Source organism: Silurus meridionalis, chromosome 17 (assembly GCF_014805685.1).
Source record: "Silurus meridionalis isolate SWU-2019-XX chromosome 17, ASM1480568v1, whole genome shotgun sequence".
Taxonomy (NCBI): domain Eukaryota; kingdom Metazoa; phylum Chordata; class Actinopteri; order Siluriformes; family Siluridae; genus Silurus; species Silurus meridionalis.
The window spans coordinates 12,827,700-12,844,250 of record NC_060900.1 but is presented as its reverse complement, the minus strand read 5'-3'; the positions used below and the strand labels follow the sequence as shown (position 1 = coordinate 12,844,250).

Genomic DNA, 16,551 nt, shown 5'->3' with positions numbered 1-16,551 from the left:
ACAGAGGATGAATTAACAACTCCAAAAACAGCATTACCAGCTTCACTTATCTGCATCATATACCGACAATACATTTAAAAAAAAAAAAGTTTATATTTAATTTTATAATGGTTCATTTGACCTCACCATTTTGGAGATTAGTAGTTGCTTTAGTTAGGCACAATAGTTATAACAAAAAAGAAATTAAGAAAATTGTTAATTGAGGTGTTTTCGTTAACTATGGATGGTGATCTATCAATATTTGATTTCATGAGTAATTTTAATTATATAATAATAATTATTCTCCAAAAAAAGTTGACAAACTATAATGAAAAATGTAAAAACAATGTCACGCACAAAACCTTTATAGCTACAGCACTATTTAGACACAAGATCTAGCACTATTTTCTTTATTTTCTTTTATTTTGGTGTTGTTTGACTTGTCTTCTTGTGACTTTCATTACACTGTTTTTGTGATTTTTAGGGGGTTTTGTTTTATTTTTTTATTTTTTTTAGATTGTCACCAATGTTGAGATTCATGCACTGATTGTTGATGTGTTTATTTACCATAGTTTGAAACTTTATAAAGTTTATTTGTTCATGCAGTATTATCTGTATTTGAATGATATTATTAACATAATAAAATAAAACAAAATATTAATAAAATGCAATGGCAGGTGGTCAGGGCCACCAAGGTCTTCTCTGCTTGCCTTAACACTATCAGAAGCACTGACCTACATTTACAATCTAAATTCTAATGTTTGTTTCATAAAATTGCATTAATTTATTCCCAACAGTTTATTCTCTTCATTTCGTAGCATTTCTCTTGGCTGCAGTACCTCCAGTACGTGTATGTGGAGGTTAGTTTTTTTTGTCCAATCTGCCCAGGGTTTGCAAAATCAGTAGTGCTGGCCACTGTATCTTAGACTATATTAACAATGAGTCTGTTTCTTTAACAATTAGATTTCAAATTTGCCTTACAGGGCCAGAAAATCATCAGCATTTTTCCGTCCTCTGTTTGGTTGGTTAGAGGGAAACTGTTACAGCCAAGTTCGACAAGCAAAACACGTCTGTGGTGCTCTGCACACATTAATACATCTTATTGTAGGAAGCGAAGGAAATTGTTTTGATGTCGGATATACTTAAAAATCCATTTTCATGGTAGACTTTTTTTAGAAAAAAAAATACAGTTAAAATGGTGCTTTACATTGTAAAACATTGTCCTGTAAATTAACGGTAAAATACTGTCAGCTCGAGTTAAATAATTTTGTTTGCAGAAACTGACTGCACTTAAATTGGCCAATGGTCATTTGTATATTTACTAATATAATATTTAAATAATGTGAACATATTAATATATTTTATATTAGTATATTTTATTTAACTCTATGACAAAAAAACTTTTTTGTGAAGAGGGTCTCACTGCATCACTCCTACAGAGTTACTGCCTTTATATAAAGTAATATACAGCTTTATGATCCAACAAAATGGTAACCCACAAAACACAACAGGAATTTGACTGTTTTACAGTTTACTGTAGGTTTTACAGTTTTTTGCTGTTTTTTTTTTTTATTTTACGTTAAACTACTGGCAGCAGGGTTGCAAATAATATACTGTTGATGTTTTTTACAGTTTACTGCTGTAAATTAAACTTACTGTAAATTACTGTTAAAGTACATTTCATAGTGTTTTTTTTTCATTTCACACATTTAAACCCTTTAATACCACACACCAGTGTTGAAGTAACACTGAAACAGTGATGAAGTCATTGATATAATGAAGTGAATAATTACATGAGAAATAAATAAACACCTGTGAACAAGCACAAGAATCTCCAAAACAGCATTACCAGCTTTACTTATTTAAAGCTCTAATTGAGATTTTAGGTGTTTATGTTTACTTTCATTTGAAGTCACCATAACAGAGATCAGTGTTTGCTTTAGTGTTACTTTTGAACCTTGACCTTTTAAAATTAGTTTTTGGAACGAAACAAAGCAAAACAAAATAGATCAGATCAGATCAGATCAGATCAGATCAGATAAGATCAGATCAGATCAGATCACCATGAAACAGTCTAGTAAAAAGTCATAAATCAAATAGCGTAAAACAAATGAAAAAACACATTCAGCTGGATAATTTAATCATACTGCAATGCATGTTGGGAATATTGTACTATTCTGGCACCCAGCATGCATACCAGCATGAAAGATTTTTAATAATCACCCTTCTTGAGTTTCATGAGCTGATTTTTTATGTTTGCTATAGTGCTAAAGGTTTTGTGCATGAAATGATTAAATGATATTTAATAGTTTTGTCGAATTACTTTTAAGACTTAATACTTTAATGAAGAATAAGAAATTAATTAGTTGACTATTCTTGTCATAGCAAATGTGCATTACAAACACATTTACAACAGCCTGACAAAAAAAAATTGAAGAATCAAGGGTCAATAGCCCAACTAAAGCAACCACTGATCTAAAAAAAAAAGTAAGGTCAAACGAAACATTTTCAATATAATATAAATCCCTGTTAGGTTTCAATAAATGTTTTGTAGAAATTCGACAGAATTAAAGTCAAACTATTATAAGTTATAAGTGAATATGTGATCAATATAAGTATAATAAATTAAGCTGGTAATGCTGTTTTTGGGGTTGTTTAATCATTCTGTTTTTATTTAGTTTATTTTGTTTAAAGCTTTACTTATTATTACCCAGTGTAACTTTATTTCCATACAAAAGTTCTTATTCAGATTTTAGGTGTTGCACTTTCATTTGAAATCACCATAATAGAGATCAGTGTTTGCTCTAGATGGGCTCTTGAACCTTAGCATTCGTAACTTGGTTTTTTTTTTGGGTAATGTCATTAGTTGCAAGAAAAGCAAAAGGAAACTCTGGTTAAAGCTGACTACATTTTTATAATTTTAAGATCCTCCTGAACTAGTCTACTTCACAGTCCTCACTCTCTGTTTAATCTGATTAAATGTATGAATTATTGCTAATAAACAATTACATTAACACTGCAGCAATAATTATTTTTTTAAATAGACCTGATCACCACTCACAAATAAAAGTTTTGAACTACAGCAAATAAACACACACAGACTTCAACAATCAGCGTATGAATCTTAACATTGGTGAAAATCAAAAATTGAGAGAAAAAACAAATCAACTCTAATCATCACAAAACAGTCAAATAAAAAGTCATAACAAGCATGCTGGAAATTTTGTACTACACAAGCACCCAGCATGCATTGTGGCATGAACTTTTTTTTTTAATAATAGCCACCATTGTTGAGTTTAATGTGCTTACTCTTGTGTCTAAATAGTGCTATCACGCTTAAGGTTTTTGTTGTAAATAAAGCAAACACAAATCTCCAAAATTGTAATATTAAATAAAACCAATAAACTATAGAAAAAAAGACAAACTGTAGTAAGTTTAGCTGTTGATGCTCTTTTTAAAATTGTATGATCATTCTCTGGTTTATTTAGTCTATTTCTTCTAAGGCTGTGGTTGTGTGTCAGTTGTAGTGTTTTTTTGTTCATTCCTTCAGTGATTCTGCTTGTTAACAGCTTATTTATTTTCATTTACTCTGTCAGGTGCACTATACTTGTAAACTAATGTAGGATATAGTGAATAAGGGTGTAGGGTGTGATTTCAGACACAGTCTCGAAATGTCAACTCTGAACGTTGTTAATTCGCAGTATACTGCAGTAGGCTACTAACTTGAAAACAACAAAATTACTCAGAATGCATTGATTTAAACAGGATTTTACAGTTTTAATGAAAAAACAGCATGTTACTTTCAGAATGTGGTCATTATTTTTACAGCAAATTTTACAGTATAAAACAGACTCTTCTTATACAGTTTTTTTTCAGCAGTCATTAGATCTGTCCTATGCAGGGTCGTTACAGTGAAATCACGCTGAAAGATCATTTTTGTGGATCCAAGTACTTGAGGCCCCCACGAATGTATATACTTCCGTCATCTCAGGCCTCAATGATATCCTTATAAGGTTTTCCTAATATGGCTGAAATAATGTTTTTCCTTTGTTAAGAAGAAATAGTGTGCCAACGTTTTATTAAGAATATTGTATAATCTGTTACCTTAAGAACATCCTCCAAATAATTATGAAATTTTACAGTGAAATTTTATATTATTGTTTAAGCTTAACATTATTTGAAATGCATTTGAAAACATCCTTAAAACATTACTTCAACATTAAATGTAATTGTTTTCTTTCAAACATTAACCAAACTTGAACAGAATGTTAGCTAAAGTTCTGGAAACTTTCCCTGCTAGCTGGGGCAGTGTTTTTCTTTAATTTAATTTAATTTAATTTAATTTAATTTAATTTAATTTAGTTTTGTTTTGTTTTGTTTTGTTTTGTTTTGTGTATTTATTTATTTATTTATTTATTTATTTATTATTTTATTGTACTTTATTTTGTAAGTTCCTGCAATTGAAATTAGTTTGAGATTTATATTTCCTTGTCTATTCTGATTTTAAAAAATGAACTCAATTAAATTTTACTCTCAAATTATACTCATTACTCTTAAAGAATGTTATCTTGAATTTTAGGAGAACTTTTCGGGAACAAAAATAAAACTATCCGCTAAAAACATTACTAACATTACTGTCTGCTAATGTTATCATAACGTTTTCCGAACAAAACATTTACAGCTGGGTTCCCTGTATCAAGATTGTTATGTGTTGATGCACACCTAAGGTGATGATAATTCTAGTGAATGACTGGAAAAAAATTCTCCAGACAGATTAGTCCAAATTTGACATTTTTGGCAACAAAACAGAAAGCTTATGTAAGACAGAGAACTTCATAATACAATAAGACAACAAACTGAAGAATACATTTAAGATCTTTAACTGTTATTTAAAGAGCAACAGTCAGATGAAGTGTTATCTATAATGGAATGACCTGCCCAGTCACTGAAACTAAATTCTATTGATCTACTCTGTGATTAACTGGATCGCAAGACCAGAAAAAAATATTGAAATTTAATAAACATTGTTTACATCTTTACATTTATATATTTGTTTGGTCAAAATAAATATTTATACCATTATATTACCTAGTTTGTTGCTTATACACATAAGGGAAATGCTTGTGTCTCAAAAACAATAACAGACTGTTTTAAAACTTTTGAACACTGCACCCATCTCAGACTTGCCAGTGCATTTCACCCTGTGCAGCTCTGCCTGCCCTCAACGTATTCCCCTTCCTGTTTATTGAGTACTTTCTTCGCATCCCCAATCGTGTATAGTTTGTCTTGTAAACAGTGTTGACGACTTTCTCGCTGTCTCTCCCTGGGATGCAACTTGTAAACTTTGCACTCTATTAGTACTAGCCTTTTGATGATTTGGTCTGCTGTGCTGGTTTTATACACTCCTATCCTTTAAATTAGCATTTAAGGAGGGAATGTGTAATAAGGTTTAATTACAATTAATAAATGCAAAAAAATATATAATTAATATAAATTGGTTATGAATCTGAATTTGTTTGTTTGGTAAGGTTTAAGAGCATTAAAGTGGGGACTATATAATAATTTACTAAGTTAATACTTAACTAGCTAACAAAACTATAGCTATGAGTGATCAGGCCATTGATTGTGTTCAAGTAACATATATTCTACAGCAGAAGTCCCCAAACACTGGGCTATAGACCCTTACTGGGCCGGTGGATCATTTTGGACACACAAACAGACTATAAACCTTTTATTTATTTTCTATTTTATTGACTTTCATGATCTGTGGTTTTCTATGCATTGATGAATTAAACTTCTTCCGATTCTCCATTATGGTGAGTTGAGTTACATTTTTTACAAAAGCATTTGCTTGCTGAAGATATATATCCAGTGTTAGTGACATTCACTCATCACTTTGTGGGTTTGGGACAAATTGAAGCATCATTCAGACCATGCCTCTTGTTTCCTTGATGCTGTTTTTAGGCTTCTCAGTAACTGAAGGTATCTCAGTGCTTCCTAAAAAAGTGAAATGTAAATGAAACGCAATGAGGATCCCTTTCTTCAGCTGTTACCACTCTGACTGCTCCCTAGTGCTCTCTTCACCAGATTATATCCATATACATTGATGAGGTCCAGCCACAACAATGTCAGGCATCCTCTTCTTTCTCATGCCCCACATCAGTTGTGTCAGTATGTACTAATGCACACTGGTTAATTTTCAATCCCACCCTTCTGCATAGAGGTGTCAGAGACGTCAATATACTCATTCTTTAGCTAATAATCAGCCATTGGAAGACAATACTGATGATTATCTAAATGATGAGAATGTGCACTTGTATGTCTTTATTCTTCTCCCTGAAAATCCAGATATCTTCTGCAAATCTATATTGTTGGGCTGCCTTCTTATACTCCAGGTAACCATTAGTATCTTCCAAAGTTGGTATAGGAGCCTATTGTACTTTATCTGCTAGGTCTGAAGGCTAAACTGGTTTCAGAAGCCTTACAGTTTGTCTTGCTGTGAAGAGGATGGCCTCTCTGGAAAAGGTTATGGCCTGCATTCCTGCAGCTGTCTGGAAAAGGTAATCGAGCCTGGAGTGCCTACATCAACAACCACTAAAATGAAATTTGTGGAATTTATTTAGATTTAATTCAATCTTACATTTTTTGTGTTATTTTTTCTGCTGTGGTAGTGTGGGGGAATTTATTTTAAATTTCATTTTATTTATGATTTCTCTCTCTCTCTCTCTCTCTCTCTCTCTCTCTCTCTCTCTTGTTTCGATTTTCTTGTTTTGTGTTGGCTTCAAGGCCTAGGGCTTTATGTGTTGGAATATATTTTGTATACTGTAAGTGTAGCAGTATAACAATTTCTTAGTTTACTTAATTTGTGTTTCTCAGTCAGGTGCATGCTGTGTGCACTTAAGCTTGGTATGTGCTCATGTTAAATCATGCTAGTTTCGTCATTATGAAAACTATCCTATTGCTGTTGTGAGATTAGTTTAGACAATTAGCAGTAATCTTTTCAAATAACTTTACAAAAACCACTGAATAATAGAAAAAACACTGAAAGCAGGGGAAATGTAACCCTCTGGGATGATCTGGGATACAGAGCTTGTGAATTCAACAAAACTAATCAATTTGTGTGTGCACACAGCCCACTCACCTGACTGAGAAACACAAATAGAGTGAACTAAAAAATCGTTACTGAAACGCTATGGCCCTAGTCTTTAAAACCAATCCAAAAAATACTGAAACCCACAATTCTATATTCCTCAAAATCCTTAGAAACACCAAAATGGTAATGGACTGGAAAGGGAGAGATAAAAATTTAAGAAATGAATGATTCAGTGAATGAATTAAAAACACGAATACATATAAATCTATACAATACAACTGTACAATAACTACAACTTGCTTGTTCCCCCACATTGCCTTTGCCTCTGAGTTTCTGATTACTCTAATTAAAATATTCCTTGAAGTGTAATGATACATTAAGATGTCAAGCATCATACTAAATCAACAGAACATAAATTTGTGGATTTAAATTAGATTAATAAAGATATCCATTAGATACACCCTTAATGGCAGGACCCATTTCTCTACTTTCAGTCAGCTGCATTTGTCTTTTGTCTTTTTGGAAGAGCTCTTTATTCCCTGTTTTAAAGCAGTGAGTGAAGGCCATGAAAGCCTACAGGGGAAAGTCTGGGTGCCCTAGGTGGAGTTAGCTTTCCCCAAACTCTGGCATTAAAGCCCTCACAGCATGACTTGCCGGCATATTTGCAAATCCAAAGCTAAAGCTAAGGCTCGCTGACAGGAGCACTATACCTCTCCGCTTCACGTGTTGTTACAGGATGCAGAAAAACTAGTTTATGCTTTTGTTAAATCTAGATTAGACTACTAGTGTTCAGGTAAGTGCATAAATAAGCTTCAGTTTGTCCAGAATGCAGCAACAAGAGCTAGATCTAGAAAATATGACATCTCCCCTGTTAACAGTCTCACGTCACAGTATCTGAGTGAACTTCAATACAATTATGATCTCCCATGCCTACTTAGATCAAAATATATGCTGACTATTTGTTTTGCAGGCTTAAAAAAGCAGGGGGCAGAGATTTATCTCCCCTCACTCTCATGCGTTCACTTAGGTTTGTTGAAAATGATGTCGAAGGCCGACTCTTATCCCAGAGATACCTCATGTCTGTGTTACCTTCTGACTCTCCCTTTTAGTTATGCTGCCATACAGTAGCTAATCTTGCCCCCAACTGCACAGTGTCCTTAAGTTTTATACAACAATAAGGATACTCAATAACCCATATATTTCTCTTCATGTCATCCTCTTTCTCTCTCTCTCTCTCTCTCTCTCTCTCTCTTTCTCTCTCTGTCGAGTTAATCATGCTCCTGAGGTATCTGTGATCACTGTTTCTGTCCCTTTCTTCTTCTCAGATCTGCCCGCTTGATCCCGGCCTGACTCTGGATGGTGATTTCCTCGATTGGAGGCCACTCTGTGCAGCTAGAGATAGTTTCTCATCAATGGCCTGGGGAGCCATGAAATTCTGGAGTAACACAGGAGCTTTGAGGATGGATTTGGACTGTAATGTGAACAGTCTGCTACACTGACTCAGGACTACAGTTTTCATTTGATCACCATTACTAGACACCTCCACATCATTTAGCTGTAATAAATGGACATTCAGTGCTACCCAGATGAAGTTGGCTTCCCTCTTAAATCTGGTCTCAGGGAGTTTTTCCATGCCATAGTAGCCACCAGCTTGCTCATTAGGGACAAACTTACACTTATAAAGCACCATGTTACTAATTCTTCCTTACCACATTATCTGTGTAAAGCTGCTTTGAGACATTGTCCATTGTTGGAAGTGCTACACAAATAAAAATGATTTGATTTGAATTGAATTGACATTCAAAATGGTGCAATGCAGTGTCAGGATTTGCATTTCACACCCAGATCTTCAGTGGTCTCTTAAAGTACCTGAATCACTCCACCTCCTGATACAATCATCATAAAACCACAGCTATAGAACCCATCAATATTATAGAGAAATGCAGTATAACAGAGCACTGCATCACAGACAGGTATCTCATGCACTGAGAATGAATGTCATTATTGAAGCAAGAAACCAAATAAACACAGTTCAACAAAGTCTCCTTTCACTGCAGCCAACGCTGCACCGCCTGCATACATTATCTCTAGCAAAAGCGATTTTCATTAACCTTTTAAAAAACTTTGGGTTTTCTCTGCTGTGTGTGATTTTTTTAACACGTGATGTGATGGCTTAAATCTGACTGGATAGAAACTCCAAAAAAAAAAAAAAAAACAACAGAAAGAAAAAAGAAAAAGCTATGAAATGAAACGAATAGACTATTGGGTCAGTTAGAAGTCGGTTATGCTAATAGTTTAGGCCAGCAGAGAAGGCCTTGCTCACCCAAATTGCCAACCAATGATACAATGTGTTTAAGGCTTAATTGCCTTTGCCTATTCTTGAGCAGCACCTGAATGAACAGCAAAGACTGAACAACAAGGCTGAATTGTTTACCGCAATATTTCTATATGTCTTTTCTCTTCTTGGAAAACAACAAATGTATACTTTAGAACAGGGAACATGTTCTACATTTAACTCATACTTATAAGCTATACATTCACACATTGAGCACATATAAAGTGTGTACTTTGCACAATACAAGCTATTAGTGCCTTTTATTTTTAGCCATTACTAAGTGTAAAGTGCTATAAACAAAATAACATAACCAATAAAGGGATTATAAACAGCTGGTAATAGCAAACAAATCCACAACTAGTCATTACACATACAGTTATTAGTCATTATTTACTGTCTAATTAATGATCTTTAAAATAGTGTTTTTTTATCTTTGTCACCATTCAAACTGTAAAATGTAAAATGATATTATATACAGAAGCTTTAAACACTCTAAAGAGCTCTGCCATGCTTTTCATTTTAAATTGTCATTATTATTGTCATGTATTATTTTTATTATTGCTGCATCTTCTACATGTCTAATAATTTGTTAAAGCTAATTAATAAAACATTGTACACTACTTGTATGGTTCTCTTTTAGGAAAATGGATCAGGAAAGAAGTTTGAAAGCACCTGGGTTACATGCATTTTCAAAATTGACACTAATGTGTATGCTTACGTAATAAGTTGTCAGAGGGTGGTAAGAATCAAGAACAATTCCACTAATAAATTGGAAGTTATTCAAAACTTTCTTTACATTAGTGAACAACTGCAGGAAATACCGCTTAAATATAAAACAAATATATATAATTAAACTTTCACATATTTTCTGCTGAAGTGCTTGTGTGACAAATTACTTTTTGTTATTTGCTGCACATAGTGGCAGCACATACTGTATCTCTAGAGCATTTCAAAGAATCTCACTACTCAAAACAACCATGCCATTTGGAAGCTGGCAAAAGCATTTCAAAAGAATTTTGTATATTTGAATTATTTGCATCACAAAATTAAATAAACCTTTAATAAACCTGTGGAGTATTTGTGAGTTGACATTTTACCTGTTTTTTTTTTTTGTTGTTAAAATCTGGACACTGATCCCCCATTTGGACCCACCAAGAAAGAGGTTTTTTATTGTTGTGCTTTTTACACAAGACCTCTATTCATATTTCAACCTCTTGTAAATGGAAATGTTTAATGCCACTGCTTTAAATTATAAGAAAGAGTATTTTATGTACTATGCACATGTAATAAGGCATTGGGCTTACAATAATGTAATGTTAAGGCATTGGGCTTTGGATCAGAAGATCACAGGTTCAAATCCCACCACCACCAAGCTGCCACTGCTGGGCCCTTGAGCAAAGCCCTAAAACCCTCCGCTGCTCAGTTGTAAGTCGCTCTGGATAAGGGCGTCTGCCAAATGCCGCAAATGTAATGTAAAATGTAATAATTATTTTAAAGTAGGTTTTGATCATTAAGATTTGGTTTTGGTATAGCTACTAATTAGTCCCTTTGTCTAAACCTGCAAACACAAAAAAAGCCTAAATTCGGATGTATAAATGTAGAAAAGCAAGAAAGGCATGTAACAGGTGGTGAGGCAAGTCATGGGCTACAACAACCTGTCCCAGAAAGCTGTCCAGCTACGTCAAGGAGAAATACAACTATACAATGTGGTATGAGTGGACTTTAACATGCTGACAGGCTTGTGGACTTCATCTGGTATACAAGAGACAGTCATTCACATATGGCAAGACCCTGTGGCCATCGGAGCAGACAATGGCACATTGTATACACCTCCTGAAAGGTAAAACTAAATTGAAATGTTGACCTTAGAAGGTAAAACTAATGATTTGATTCTTAAAACGTAAAAAAAATTGCACATGTTTAAGTTACCAAAAAGACAAAGTATTTTCCAAAAACAACGTACTGTATGTCTAATGTAGAATTTGAGGTTATTGTAACTCATAATTTAAGGTCTAGAACTTGTAAAAGCCAAAAATGCAGATAAAACAGTTAAATTTTAATTTAATTTAATTTAATTTAATTTAATTTAATTTAATGCGTTTAACTCAGAAATTACAGTTTTTTAATTTGCACATTATAACATACAAGGCACTATGAATGAACTATGAAGTCTCACTTCTCCCTTTAAAAAAATAATCTCTCCTGGATACAGACTATATTAAATAAGAAATAATACAAGACCATACCCAATATTTAATGTTATCTTAGGAAATTTTTATTTGCTCTTGTCACCTTTGGCTTGCTTAATAAGAATCTGCATTTAAATTCTTTAAAGTGCTTTATGATAGTGTCTGTTGTTATTTTATATTTTTTGATGTCCAAATGAAAGTTAACATTTCTCCATCTCAATAAATGTAAACCAGTTTAGCTTGAACATCTGTCACTCATAACATATAAAATATGAGCGCCTTCAGGAGCTGGTTTACCAATGTTCTTTATAGTGAATGTAAGCTCAACAGAACACTGTATTTTTAAACTAAGGTGTTTACTTTTCTGTATCACTGTCTCCTAAAATTTTCTTGACACACATAAAATCTCATAAATAACATAAACCAAAATATGTTATGGTCTGAGTAAGGAAAATAAAACTATCTGGGCATCATTGTTAAAGTGCTGGACAAAAAAAAGTAGCTCCACCCATTTAGCACCATACCCACACAGCAATGGATAATACTGACAGCATTGTACAATAAGGGCTGCTTTTCTCCTGCTTGGACTGCCTGTCAAAATACAAGGAATCATGTGTAGCTCCAGAAAATTGATCTAATTTCTTTTTTTAGTAGGAGAAGCTCAACGTTTTGCAATTTCCAGTCAGAGCCAAGATTGAATTCCACCAAAAACCAGTGGAATGACTTGAGAGAGGAGATCCCCTTATAATTTTACAGATCTGGTACATTTTTGCAAGGAAATGTTAAATAAAATTGCTAGCTCAAGATATAATTGGCCCAAAACTACTGAGTGTTGAATTACAAGCAAAACATGTGTAACCATTTTGCATATAAACTATTGATGCTGTATGTGCCTCATTGAGCTGATTTTTCAATGGAATGAATGGATGTAAAGTGAAGCCACTGCTAGTCCGCCCAACAGATGAGCTACTGTAGCTCATTGTTTAAGTTAATGCTGTTAATTTTTGATGGGTCAGGACTGTTTTGGCAGCAAAAGGGGGACCAACACAATATTAAGCAGGCGATCATAATGTTATGCCTGATCGGTGGTTATAAGCCCTGGTTGTGTGTGTGTGTGTGTGTGTGTGTGTATATATATATATATATATATATATATATATATATATATATATATATATATATATATATATATGTAATATACACACACACATATATATATATACCAACCATATGTACATATACATATACATATGGTTGGTGTGTATATATATATATATATATATATATATATATATATATATATATATATATATATATATATATAACTGGTAAAAATGGTAAAGCAACAAAAATGTGTTCAAGCTGACTTTAGGAGTAAAAGGAAAAAGACATACTATCAGAAGGGTGCCTTTAGGGGTCAAGTAAAATGCAGTGCATTGTTTAAGTGATACAGTGGTATCACTTAAAAAATTCACTGGAAACGTCTAATGACTTCATGAATTACAACAGTTGGCTCACCTTCTTTCCACCAGAAGAGTTCAGTTGCATACAAAAAAATCTGGCCCACAATAAAACAGGCAAATCAATATCATATAACTCAATCTTCATCTTAGGGTGTGGACTCTTGTGTATAATATGATAAGTTACATGATACAATAAATGAATTTCAATTAAACAAAATTTTTTTCCCAATTACAATCATATACTCAATTTACTCAATACAGTATATGAAAATGAGTTACATACACAGAATCTAACTGTGACAACACTGTGACTTTCACACTTAAAATAAAAAAAATTAAAGAAATTAAAAAAATTAATTAATATTTTTTCTAAACAGTATTCCTATTATCTATTTATACAATGATTTATGTTTCTAATTGATTATACCACATGTCTCCAACAAGGCATTATAATGGCTGCTCAACATTGTCAATAGCATTTTTACTAAAACTCCAAAAAATTATTGTTAATTACATAAATGCATAGGTTTTGTTATGTATGTCAAAATTTATCTCCCCCTTTAGTCATTAAAGAGTTACAGTATCATTTGCTTTGTTTACCTCAATGAACTTTTGTATTTACTCATCAAGATCAGCTTGATGGTATACAACTTTAAATTAGATGTTATTCACAGTAACCTTAATACTTTAAGGTTAAAATTGTTTCACAATTTCTCTTTGAAAATGAACTAATCAACTCTGTATCTGCTGGATAGGATGCCTAATCTTTTTTTTCTTCCTGGTGTTCACTCGAACTACCACAAAATGGAGGCGGATCTTTCAGATTTTTTTTCATCGCCATCAGCAGTTTACCACTTGCTAACACACCCTAGGTGCTAGGCAGATTATGTATTACAGACTAAGGTGATTGAAAGAGCCAATTAAGGGTACTGAATCTGTGCAATTCTACCTCACACTATACACTTTCCCATAGGGTTAGGGGTAGGGTTGGGGTTTGAGTTAGAGCTTTGCAAAGGGTTACACGTTTTAACTAAGTATTAGTTAAGGGTTGTGAATTAAAAAAATAAATAAATATTGAAAAGTTAAAATAAACATACAGCTTTCGAGATGTTCAAGCAGCAGCTGCATTAATGCAGTTATTGCATCATGACCCTTTTGGCTCACCACTCTACAGTGTAAAAAATATATAAAATACTTTTAAAAAAAATGTTATGTTCAAAATGTTATTGTATAAAAAAGTTGTGGGAAATCTCCAGCTCCCGAGAGGAATATTTATGTGGATTGCTGATAGAACCATATTTCTTTTAATAAAATTTGAAAACAAATTTAGGTGTGAGGTAAAATGATGTATAAGGCAAATGTAACAACTAAACCTGATTGTACACATGTGAAGGATTACCATCCTAATATTAGTTATGTTAATATGAAAGGTATTGTTCACATAATTCCACGTTGATTGACCCTAATAGCTTTTCATATATTCCTACTGCGCGTGGTGTCTGGTTCACTCTTGTCCATCGACCGTATCCATGGTCACGAAGCGTCATGAGCATTTTTTTTTTTTTTTGTTTCAGTCACGACTCCAAGAAAAGAACCCTATTGACAGATATAGAATGAAAACTCGGAATATACAGTAAGATTTAGGTGACAGGGGGGGCATTTTAAAGGCAGGTTGTTTTGCGCTTGTAATGGAGCACACAGAAAAGCACTCGGGATTATTGAAAGCTGCAAGCTCCTCACGACTCCTAATAACATGCACTGATGTGGCGCAGTGGAAATGCCAGGCTGCCTTCTGCTTCATCTCACAGATTTTTATACAGATTAAAGCACACATTGAGCTGTGTATGACTGCACAAAGTTTCACATGAATTAAATTAACTAGTAGTAGCAGTGATCAATTAGGGTATGCTTCCTCATACTACACTTCATTGGTCAGCTGTTTCTATTACACATTTGACAATCTACTTGGGGGTGGGGGGGGGGGGGGCGGTAGTGTGAGATGTAATTGTTGGCATTTTCTGATCTGATGCAACTTGCCCCTTTACCTGTAGCTATAATAAGCACCTGGGCAAGTTGAGGAGCTGGAGATGTGCTGTTTCCATAGAAATAAGTTCCATCCACTATCTCTTCATTCTGCTCTTTTTCTGATACATGCTTCTACACCCACATAGTACTTTTCCATCTCAGCATACGCCACAGGCATCCAGCCATTACATCACACCCAGCCAGCTACTATTTCTATGATTGAGCTCTTGAAATATCTAAATGTCAAAGTAACAATGAGGAAATTAAAAAAATTACAAACAAGGATGATATTCTGTTCTGTGTGTCACAGAAACAAAATGGAGTAAATCCATGTATAAGTTATAAATGAATAAGTAATTTGATTAAGAGTTCAATGTCGTGACAACCAACACTTTCCAACACTGCAAGCACCCACTGTCTTTTCTGCTGAACAAAATGCAACAACTGAATTGCACACAGAACTAACTACTTCTAATAAGCATAAGCAATTCCATTTAATTTGATATGAATGGAAACAAATGGAGAATGGAGACGTACCATTTCATAACTTTTTGTATGTCATGTCATATGTGAATTCTTATGACTGATTTTAGTGTACACATACTTGAAGTCACAGTAATCAGGAAAATAAATGCTCTCACTGTCTCTCTTGCTCTCCCTCACACAAACACTTTTTCTATTGCATGCAGAGTACACTTGGGCATATATGCAGCTGACTAGCAATTGATTGTGCCTTGCAGTCAGACTCTATTTCCCGTCTAATACTCACTTGCGAAGACTACTGACTGAGGTTCCACTTCAAAGAGGGCAGGTCCTCAGGAAGCATGCCCAGTGGTGTGGCTTCTTGGATGTCCATAGGCAGTGAAATGGGTTTATGTTTGGATGTATGCAGGGGAATCATCTTTAGAGCAGAGTGCAGTGTTGCTGAGTAAGATTAAGAGATGTGCTGCAAGTGAGGAACAAAGATGGAAACAGCATCCTGGAGTAGAGCAGCAAATCACACTCACAAGCACCTCAGACACACACTCACACAGTGAGCTTGGCAAAGCACTCCCTCTCTTCCTCATATACTCTCGCACGATGTTTTCTCTCTCGCGCGCTCTCTCTCTCTCTCTCTCTCTCTCTCTCTCTCTCTCTCTCACACACACACACACACACACACATACACACACACACACACACACACACACACACACACACTCCCCCTTCACTGCAGTAGCTCTACATAGCAACTGAGTCACTGCCTAAACTCAGTGGTTCTTGTTCATTGCTATGCAAACTAGAGTCTCCATTTGGAGGCAGAAAGTTGCATTCTGAACATTTCTTTAAAAAAATATATATATTGCTTGACTTAATGTAATATGTACTTATATGTACTAATAAATGTACTGATAATACAAAAATTACTAATTCTGTAATAACTAGACAAATTATAAAATCATCTCAGAATGCAAATTATATATTATT

At 33.9% G+C, this 16,551-nt stretch overlaps 1 protein-coding gene across 6 annotated transcripts in view; it reads right to left on the bottom strand.

Moving 5' to 3' along the window:
• The window catches only part of LOC124400374 (citron Rho-interacting kinase), a 64,918-nt gene extending 48,753 nt beyond the window's left edge, over positions 1-16,165 (bottom strand). For all 6 annotated transcript variants that reach the window (XM_046872158.1, XM_046872161.1, XM_046872162.1 and 3 more), the window contains exon 1: positions 15,854-16,165. The gene's annotated coding sequence lies outside the window, so the exon portion shown is untranslated. The remainder of the gene's footprint in view (positions 1-15,853) is intronic.
• Positions 16,166-16,551: the final 386 nt, after the last annotated feature.